Source organism: Prionailurus bengalensis, chromosome D1 (assembly GCF_016509475.1).
Source record: "Prionailurus bengalensis isolate Pbe53 chromosome D1, Fcat_Pben_1.1_paternal_pri, whole genome shotgun sequence".
Lineage (NCBI taxonomy): Eukaryota > Metazoa > Chordata > Mammalia > Carnivora > Felidae > Prionailurus > Prionailurus bengalensis.
The window spans coordinates 73,414,259-73,425,098 of record NC_057346.1 but is presented as its reverse complement, the minus strand read 5'-3'; positions in this window follow the sequence as shown (position 1 = coordinate 73,425,098).

Genomic DNA, 10,840 nt, shown 5'->3' with positions numbered 1-10,840 from the left:
AAGCAGGGCTGTGCATGCTCTGGTTCACTCTCGGGAGAAGCTGCTTCAGGCATTCTTTATGACTCCTCCCCTGCCTCAGGGACACATTCCCTTCTTTCTATTGGTGTGTAAGTAAACTGGCCCCAGACCATGTCTTATTTCTCCTGATTCTACATTCTGGATTGGACTCAGCTGGGCAGATTTTCTCGAAGTGACTGTAGGCATGGGATGTCCAAGAGGGGTTCTTCACTCAAGTGCCTGGCACCCTAGCTGGGATGGTTAATGAGCTGAGAGCTAGCTGGGCATCTCCATCTTTTCACACAGTCTCTCCAAGTGGCTGCTTGGTCTTTGTTACAGCAAGAAGGTCTCAGGGAAGTTGGACTTTGGATCTGAGCTGGCTTCCAAGGGCAAGAAAGCTTCCAGGCCTTTTGAAGAGTAGGTTTGGGACTGGCATGGCATAAGGTCACTTTCTCCGCATTCTCTTGAGCATGGCAAGGCTCAAGACTAGTCAGATTAAAGGAGAGGGAAATAGACTCTGCCTCCTGGAGTGGCATGCATGTACTAGAAGGGAAGGAATGGACGGTGTCCATGTTTGGAGACTCTACCATGAGATCCTTTTCTCATTCTCCTACAGCCACACTGAAGCATTTAAGAGCCAATGTGCTCCCTCCAGCTTTCTCTTCCCCTGCAGTGGCCATCTGGGAGTCACATATTCTGAATAGTGCAGCCACAAGATGCAAGTCTTGTCCTAAGTCTCCACTTGGGAGGGACTGCCCAGGAGAGGCCACAAGGTCCACAGCTAATTTTGCAGGAGTGAGAAATAAACATTGATTTATCCACCCCCTGAGACTTTAGGCTTTCTTTGATCCTGTCACATAATCTATCCTACCCAGGTTGTAGGTATTATTATTCCCGTACTACTGAGAAAACTGAGGCACAGTGGTTCCAAGACTAGTAAGCAACTAGTAGAAGTTTGAGCTTGTATCTGGCTCCAGAGAGCTTTCAACCACTACATTGACTGCTGTTACCTTGGAAAGAGGAGCTTTTCTGTGGCCCTGGATTCTGGATCACTTGAAATAGAGCTGCCTCTGGTAAGAACAATGAGCTCATGGAAAGCCTGCAGAGAGGCCTACAGGAGGGTGTGTCACACATTGCCTAGTGAGTAATACAGCTCAGCAAGTGGAAGCTGCCATCATGGCTGTGATTTGGCAGTGAGCATCTCCTGGGGATCCCATGGAGAAGTGTTGCTTTGGCATGCATGACCTGGTCATCGGTCCCTGGGTTTTTGGGGGCTTGGAAACCAGATTTTTCAGCATCAAGAGCTGGGCTGCCTCTCGGGGCTATGATCATACTCACTGGGCTCAGAAGCCAGATGGAGAAAATAGGGTGAGAACCCAACTGCCAGGCTGCTGGTGTTCATTCACACACACACACACACACACACACACACACACACACAAATTGACTTCTCGAGTCCAATTCTTCCTTGGAAGGTTGCCTGGCACAGTCTTGGTACCAGGGCAATCTTGGACAGTCCTCATGGCATTGAGCAGCATCAGCTGAGGTCCTATCTCCGCTGTAGGATGTCCCCATCCTACAGACCCGATGCCCATGTTTCTGGCCAGGGCTTCTTCTCTTGAGACAGAATAAGATGGCTCCACCCCTCAGGTGCTTCCTTTCTATGTGGCCATGACTTAGCCAGTCTCTTATTAGTAGGTTGATACCATGGAAAGGAGGCAGTCAGGAGGCAGAGGTAACAAGCAAAAGCTCTGGAGCCAGGCTGCCTGGAATCTAACCCTGGTTGCTCCATTTTGCCAGCTGTGACCTTGGGCAAATTACTTAATTTTTTCATACCTTAGTTTTCTCACCTGTAAAATAAAGATTTATATTGGCAGTTACCTGAATAGAGTTGTGAGAATCAAATGTTATTATACAGAAAATGCTAAGCACAGTTTGTGGCCACATAGGAAGCACTAGAAAAAAAAAATCCATGTTATTTACCTGCATTTAAGTTATAATCATTTAATACATATCATACTTGTATTCTTTACTTGTTTGCTTATTCTCTGTCTTCCTCACAAGAATATGTGCTTCATGAGAGCAAGGGCATTGTCTTGGTCAAATTATCCCTAGGGTCCAGAACAATGTTTGCCATAAGGGGCTAAGAAATGATTTGTTGAATGAATGAGTGAATGAAAGAAGTCAAGGCCTGTTGCCTCCTGTCTTCTTCGGATGACTTTACCTATCTCTGCTGTCTTCTGTTATTTTATACTCTAGCCCCCAGAGAGCCTGCCTCATACCCTCTTTTTAACCTTGAGTAGTAGGTAAGAGTAGGGATGGTAGAACTCAAAGCTATCCTTATTAACTCTGACCTTCAGCAAGTTGCTGAACTTCCTCCCTAAGCTTCTGTTTCGTCCTCTGAAAGATGGGGATGATAGTACTTCCCTTGCATGGGTGATTGTGAGTGCTGAATGAGATCATCCGTAAGCACTGTCGCTGGTGTGGGAGCACTCAGCTAATGCTCACCATGCTGGTTTGCCCTCGTGTATGACTCTTACTGTGAACAGCAGGGCTCTGGGTGGTTCTTCCACATTTCTACTGTCTCCTTTCCCTGATTTGGCAGGATAAACAGGTTTGAGGTCATTTGCCATCCCCAATCTGCTGCCCTCCACTGTTGTCTGCCATTTTAGACAGGTTCCTGCAGCAGGTAAAAATGGCCCAGGGCTTTTGAAGCTGGGATTCACAAGGCTGTGCCACTGCCAGGCTATGTCCCTGAACTCTCCTGGGGCCGAGGACAGGAGAATCCTCTGAGGCCTCCCCCTGCAGCCCTGCGGCTGTCCACCTGACATCAGATCAACTCGTGCCTGCCCTTTGATGTCAATTCCAAAACTGAAGCCTTGTGCCCTGTTCTGAGGACCTGGGCTTTGAAGTTGGCCTATAAACTGAGCTTTCAGGAAGAAAGTTGTCTGTTGTGCCTCAGAGCACGGCTGGCTGGGCCCTATAAAGGCACTTGGAGTGCCATGAACACCTGATAAATAATTCTTTCTGGGCCCAAGAAAGATTCATTCCATTTAAAGGGGAGGAAAATTCCCTTGACCTTTTCATTGAAGTTCTGGTGGGGGGAGGTAGATAGAGAGGATTTTCGCAGCTGCTTGCTGAATTCATATGGGGCAGGCAGGTTGTCTCTAAGAGCTGAGCCCCAGTGACTGTTGGAAAAGGGTTCCCTATCCCTGACTCCTGACCAGAGGTCCCTTCAACCATTCCTGTTCCCCTTTCCATTTGCTCCCTCCTGCCATGAACTTGTGAGAGACTGGACCCTCTCGGGAGGAGAGGAGAGGCTGCAGCAAACGGCAGACCTTCCTTTCCTTCCAGTGCCTGTGAGGCAGACAGGATTTCCCGCCTGTGGCAGTTCTGAAATGGTCCTGGCTCATATACACGGAGCACTTAGGCCAGGCCCCTTTTCTGGGCCCCCTCTGGTGCACGGCTGGATAAGAGGATGTGTGTAGTTTTGGGAAAGCTTTCTTTAGGGTAAGGTATAGCACACGTATATAAGGTACACAAAATAACAATGTACAGTGCAGTAATGATCAGAAAAACTGCTACTTCAGTCAAGAAATCAAGGTTTGCTAGAAGACCCTCCCACTCTCCTTCCCACTCCATAGGCCTTTCCTCTCCCATGAAAGACTACTTTTGTGGTAATCACTTACCTGCTTTTTCATTATAGTTTTTGGTATCTAGGCAGTCATCCACCAAATTCTTTTTTTTTGTTTTTAATTTACATCCTAGTTAGCATATAGTGCAACAGTGATTTCAGGAGTAGATTCCTTAATGCCCCTTACCCATTTAGCCTATAACCTCTCCCACAACCCCTCCAGCAACCCTCTGTTTGTTCTCTATATTTAAGAGTCTCTTATGTTTTGTCTCCCTCCCTGTTTTTATATTATTTTTGCTTCCCTTCCCTTATGTTCATCTGTTTTGTATCTTAAATTCCTTATATGAGTGAAGTCCTTATATGATATTTGTCTTTCTCTGACTAATTTCACTTAAGATAATACCTCTAGTTCCATCCACATAGTTGCGAATGGCAAGATTTCATTCTTTTTGATCACTGCATAATATTCCACTGTATGTATATGTGTGTGTGTGTGTATACACACACACACACACACACACACACACACCCCACATCTTCTTTATCCATTCTTCTGTTGATGGACATTTGGGCTCTTTCCATACTTTGGCTATTGTTGATAGTGCTGCTATAAACATTGGGGTGCATGTGTCCCTTTGAAACAGCACACCTTTATCCCTTGGATAAATACCTAGTAGTGCAATAGCTGGGTCATAGGGTAGTTCTATTTTTAGTTTTTTGAGGAACCTCCATACTGTTTTCCAGCATGGCTGCACCAGCTTGCATTCCCACCAGCAGTGCAAAAGAGATCCTCTTTCTCCACATCTTTGCCAACATCTGTTGTTGCCTGAGTTGATAATGTCAGCCATTCTGACTGGTGTAATGTGGTATCTCATTGTGGTTAGGCATCACCAAATTCTATAGCTTAGTTTTGTTTATTTTCTGAAATGTGTATGAATGAACTAATAAAGAATGTATTCCTTTGTGTCTGGATTTTTTTTCACTAAACATTATGATATTCATCCATGTAACTCTATTTCACTCATTTTGCTGTTGTACAGTATTCATCATGGGAATATTTGACAAATATTTATCCATTCTACTGTCAAAGGACACTTGGGCATTTCCAGTTGAGAGCTATTACAAATAATATTGCTATAAACATTTTTGTCTGTGTCTCTTGGTGCATGTACATTCATATTTCTTTTGGTGTATACCTAGTGTAGAGTTGCTAGGTTGTAAGATAAGCATATCTTCAACTTAGGTAGGAAATGCCAAAACTTTTTTCCAAAGTAGGAGTACTAACTTATAGTCCTACCATGAATGTATGAGTTCTTCTACATCCTCACTGTGGTGGCAGCCTCTGAGATGGCCCCCAATGATCTCTGCCTTCTAGTATTTGCACCCTGCATAAGCCTCTCCCACTAAGTGTGGCCTGGAGCTGGCAATTCCCTTCTAATGAAGAAGATAAAACAGAATACAACAGATGTTACTTCCAAGATGAGGTTACAAGAAGACTAGCTTCCTTCTTGGACATCCTCCCTTGCTTTCTCACTAGCTTACTGTGAGGGAAGCCATGTTGAGAGCTAACCTATGGAGAGGCCTGCAGGGCAAGGAACTGATGTCTGACCAACAGCCAGTAAAGACCTGAAGACTGCAGCAGCCTGGGAAGTGGGTCCTCTCTCCCAGGCAAACCTGGAGATGATTGTGGCCCTAGCTGACATCTTAATTATAGCCTTGTGGGAGACCCATGGCCAGAGGCACCCAGCTAACTAGATTCCTCCTGACTCATGGAAACTGTGTGATAAATGTTTATTATTATTATTATTATTATTATTAATTTTAGAGAGCATGAGCAGGGGAGAGGGGCAGAGGGGAAGAGAGAGGATCTTAAGCAAGCCCCAATGTGGGGCTTGATCCTATAACCCTGGGATCATGAGCCAAAATGAAAAGTCAGATGCTCAACCCACTGAGCCACCTAGGTGCCTCTAAATGTTTATTGTTTTAAACTGGTAAGTTTGGGAGTAACTTATGCAACCATAGATAATATATGCAATAGAACTTTCTTTTTAATTTTAGCCATTTTGATGTGTATGAAGTAGGCTTATTAGTATCTCTCTGATTAATAATATTGAGTATCTTTTCAAATGTTCATTGACCATTTGGATTTCCTCTTTTGGTGAAGGACCTATCTGGACTCTTGTCATTATTCTATGGAATTGTATATCTTTTTACTGTTGATTTGTTGATTTTTCTGAATATAAGCCTGTTTTAGCTTGGGTTACCCCTAGAAAGCAGAGCCTGAGGCAAAAGCTTGCAGGAAGATAGTTTATTTGGGAAATGATTCTATGGAGCAGACATGGGAAGGAAAGAGAGGAGACCAATAGAAGTCTTTTCAACCTGGTCACTTTTGTGGGAAACTTGGGCTCAATCTTACTGGGGCCTTCTGAAGAGCCATGTAAAATGCACCTCAAAATTATCTGAGATATGAAAGAGAAAACCATTTATCTTCTAGTACAGGGCCCCCACTGACCAAGGGTTCCCCGACAGGGTGTCCCTCACATCTCCAGATCCCACATTTGCCATATGAACCCTGTCTTAGGGCAGTCAAGAAGCTGCAAGGTGAGAGGTGAGGCTAGATGAGATCCAACAGCAGTAATAGCTAGAGTAAAATGGTGATGTGCAATGGAGTGCGAGACAGGTACTTCTTATTGATTATATGCATTGCAAATATCTTCTCGCACTCTGTGGCTTGCCATTTCAGTGTCTTTTAATGAATAGACCTGACTAATTTTAAGAAAATCAAGTTTATGGTTTTTTTCCTTTGTAGTTTTTTTTTTTTTTTGCATCTTGTTTAAATTCTTCCTATACTAAATCATAAAAATGTTCTCCTATAATTATTTTTTCTATAGTATTTTCTAAGAGCTTTATTGTTTTACCTTTTACAGATCTACAATCCACTGGAATTGTTTTTTAAGATATGAAGTGGACATCAGGTTTCATTTTTCTATGTAGATATTCAAATTATTAAAGAATCTATTATTTCTTACTGCTGTACTGTGCCACCTTTTTCATAAATTTAGTGTTTGTGTGTGTGTGAATCTATTGCCGGGCTCTTTTTTTTTTTATTCCACTTTCTATTTGTGTATCATTATATCACACTATTTTAATTACTGGAGCTGCATAGTAAGTGTTGATACTCAGAGAAGCAAGGTGTCTTGTTTATTCTTCACAAATGTCTGTCCTATTTTTGGTCTTTTGAATTTCCTTATAAATTTTGGAATCAACTTGCCAAGTTTCACCCCCCACCCACAAATGTATTTTTTTTTTCCTATTGAAAATGAATTACACGTAAATTACTTTAGGGAGAATTGTATCATCTTTATAATGTTGAGTATCCTAATCCATGAACATGATATATTCCCTCATTTATTTGGCCTTTAAATTTTTCTTTCCAAATGTTTTATAGAAAGAAAGAATTCTGCTTCTAGCAATGGTGGACAAAGTAGATGTGAATCAACTTTCCCTCTGCAAACAAATAGAAAAAGAGGCTAAAGTACAAACAAAACAAAACAAAACAAAACAAAACATATTTGAAGCACTGGAGAGCTGTTAGATTTCTGTATGGAACCAAGATCCAGAGGAAAGGTAGGAAGCATGAGGTAGGCATTTGGTACCATTTTCCCCTCAAGGTGCATTCCATTTCAATAATTGTGGCTGAGAGCCTGACCAGCTCTTTAGCTTTTAGTCTTCAAGCAGTTGTTCTTTGATAGACTCCCTTAGTCTCTCCCTGTTCGTGTGCACTGCAGGAGTCAGACAAGGACCTACGGAAATGGCTTTGTATAGATTTGGGGCTCTACAGCTCCCCCATCTCCAATACTCATCCTTCCAAATCCCAATCTCTTTGACAGCCTTGAATGCTGGTCTCTGTTTCTTCCACCCAGTGACTCTGCTACTTCTGTTTACGCTCATTTCCTTTACTGTGGTTGGAAAATGACCTCAGGGAGAAAGCGGGGTTGAATATGGAAATCACTGAGTGTGCTTCCTTTCTCTCAATGATCAGAATCCCTGTGTGGGCTGGCCAACACAAATTTCTTTACCTTTACCCTTGAAGGGTATTTTCACTGGGGATAAGATTCTAAGTTGGCGGATTTTTTTTTTTTTTTTTTGCCAGCATTTTGAAGGTATCATTACATTGCATTCCAGCTGCTTTTATTTATGTTGAGAAGTCAACTAGCTTATTTTTGGAATCTTAAAGATAATGTGTCTTTTCTTCTCTGTGTTTTTCTTTTTGTCTTTTTGGCTCACAGCACTTTTACTAGAACATGTCTAGATGTGAGTTTGTCTTATCCACTTTGGAATTTAGAGATCTCAAATCTGTGAATGGATATCTTTTGTTAGTTTGGGGAGATTCTTTTATCTCTTTAAAAGTTGATTTTTCCATATTCTATTTTCTCATTAAGGGACTTATACAATTGTATGAATGCTAGCTCTTTTTACTCTTATTTCCCTGCTAGGAAACAATACCTCATTATGAAAGAGAAGGATTTGACAAATCAATAAGTCTTTCTCTTACTGAAATGCTTTTGCCACTTAAATCTCCTGTACTCTGAAGTACAGGACAGCATCTGACATTATAACCATCATGGAATTTGGACATAGTCATCTTTTGTTTTAAGGACAAAAGGCAAAGTATGTGGAGGATTTTCTAGTCACAAGGTTAAACATTTAAGGTTTTAGGCTGCACTATGCCAGCCCTCAGTGGCAGATTCTGTGTGATAAAGGCACCTACATGCTCTCTGATAAATATGTATTTGTGATATGCAGGGCCCTCTAAGACATGGCCCCAAGACAGAAGCCCGTCTTACCTGGGTTTAAGGGTAGTGTTTCTCCATCTCAACATTGACATTTGGGCCAGATAATTCTTTGTTGTGGAGGTCTGTCCTGTACATTATAAGATGTGTAGCAGCATCCCTGGTCTCTACCCACTAAATACTAGTATCACCTCCCAGTAGCAATTAACAAAAATATCTTTACACATTGCCAAATATTCTGTGGGAGGTAAATCCCTCCTGGTTGAAAACAATTGGTGTAAGGATAATACTCCAGACAAGAAAGACCCACATGGTGAAGTTCCACTTAGAACTTGAGGCACCTGGGTGGCTTGGTTGGTTGGGCAACTGACTCTTGATTTCAGCTGAGGTCATGATCCCAGGGTCATGGAATCGGGCCCTGCTTTGAGTAATGAACTGGGTGTCAAGCCTGCTTGGGATTCTCTCTCTCCATCTGCCCCTTTCCCCTGCTGATGCTCTCTCTCTGTAAAATAATATCTTTTAAAGGATAGAAAATAAATAAAATATAATATAAAATAAAGTTCCATTTGGAACTTAAATACTAGTAGTCTAGTTTATAAAAGCACATAACCAGTTTAACTAGAGACCATGGGTTATAATGAGTTGTGTGTTTTCCTTTGGCGTTGGAAGGAAAGGCTTCCTGTTTGGAAGCTTGAAGCTAAGTTTCATGTTTACTACTTAACTGTAAGCCTCAGTTTTCAGGACTGATCTTTTATTTCTAATATAACAATTCTTTTGGAAATGGCTTCACATAATGTGAAGCAGGCAGAGTGTCTCCATTTGAATTCAGCCTTAGGAGACAACATCTTGGTACTGGTAATGGCATAAGAGATACTATTCTCAGCAGAGCAAGTTAGGCTCCTTGAAGCAGCTTTGAGGGCAGTGAGCAACAGTTTGGGGAGATGGAAAGAACAGGGAAGGCATTGTTGGGTATCTGTTGGGGCATACCTTGTGGGCAGCATACAGGTGTTCCTCTGATTTATCCTGTGCCAGAAGTAATTTCTGAGAGTGGGGTAGGGAGCTCAAGTCCTGAAATCAAACTAGGGGGAGAGGGGTTGAAGCAATAATTTGAGTGTGATAAGTTAATGACTTCCAGTTTGGGGTCATTTCTCTCTTCTTTTGGAAATCACCCAAAAGCAATAAGGAGGATGAGAAATGGAACTGCGAACTCCAGCTTCAACAAACCTAGGAGACATCTGAAACTTGTAATTCTCAAATGGGTGAAAGAGTTGAAAAAGTAGTGACTATCGAATGGGAATACAGGAGAATGCTTGCTTCTGAAGGATCTTAGAAACCTAGCTAGTGTCTTCTCCAAGGCAAGGCTATTTGCAGGAGCAGTCTGTTAGAGTGGCAGGAAAGAGAAGAACTCCCTCCTGTAGTATATGATCTTCACTGGCAGGGCTAGAATGGTTCACACACATATAACTCTGGATCATGAAAAAAAAAAATCTGCTAGCTTGTCCCCTTGTCCATATGAAAATCCTACAAATACCTGGGAAGAACTTAATTTAAAAATGAGTCATCAGTTTTCCTCATGTAGGTAAACAAATTCCATTCTTCCAGGAAATCATTCTTGACCCCTCTCACATGCTATATCCAGTCTTCTGACAAATACTGATGGCTCTACTTTCGAAATATACCCAGAATTGATTTCTCATTACTTCCACCATTACCACCCTAGTCTAAGTTCCTGTGCACACCTAGAATACTGCAGTGATTTCATAATGTGTTCTCAATTTTAACATTTGACTATAGTATTTCTTTCAAACACAGCTGCCTAAGCTACATTAGATCATGTCACTCTAATCAAAAACTCTCTCCAATATCTTCTCAGATAAAATCCAAAGTTCATACCATGGCCTGATGATCTTATTCCTTACTGCTGTCTTTGAACTCATCCCACAACTCTTTGTGGCCCCTAGCTTATTCAATTACTTTCACTGCATCCCTTTATCCTGTTTTTTAAAAAATATTTATCCCATCTGATGTTTATTGTGTCACCCCTCCACCAGAATGTAAGCCTCATTAAAGTGGGGACTGATTTTGTTCACCACTGTACTCCCAGTGGCTAGAACAATGCCTGACACATAGTAGGTGGTCAGTAAATATTTGCAGTTGATAAAACAATAAAAAGGAACTAACACAGGCGTTGTATGAGGATATTACAATAGAGAGGAAAAGATCAAGAAAAATAGACAATAGATGAAGAGCACCAAAAAAAAAAAAAAATTGCCTCAAAGTAGTTGAGAATTATGATCAAAGATTTCATGATAACCTTATCTCTATAAAATAAGAGCAGACATCAGAAATACAGAGGATATGATGAAACAACAAAGAATGAAATGTGAACTCACAGAACTCAGGAAAAAATTACAAT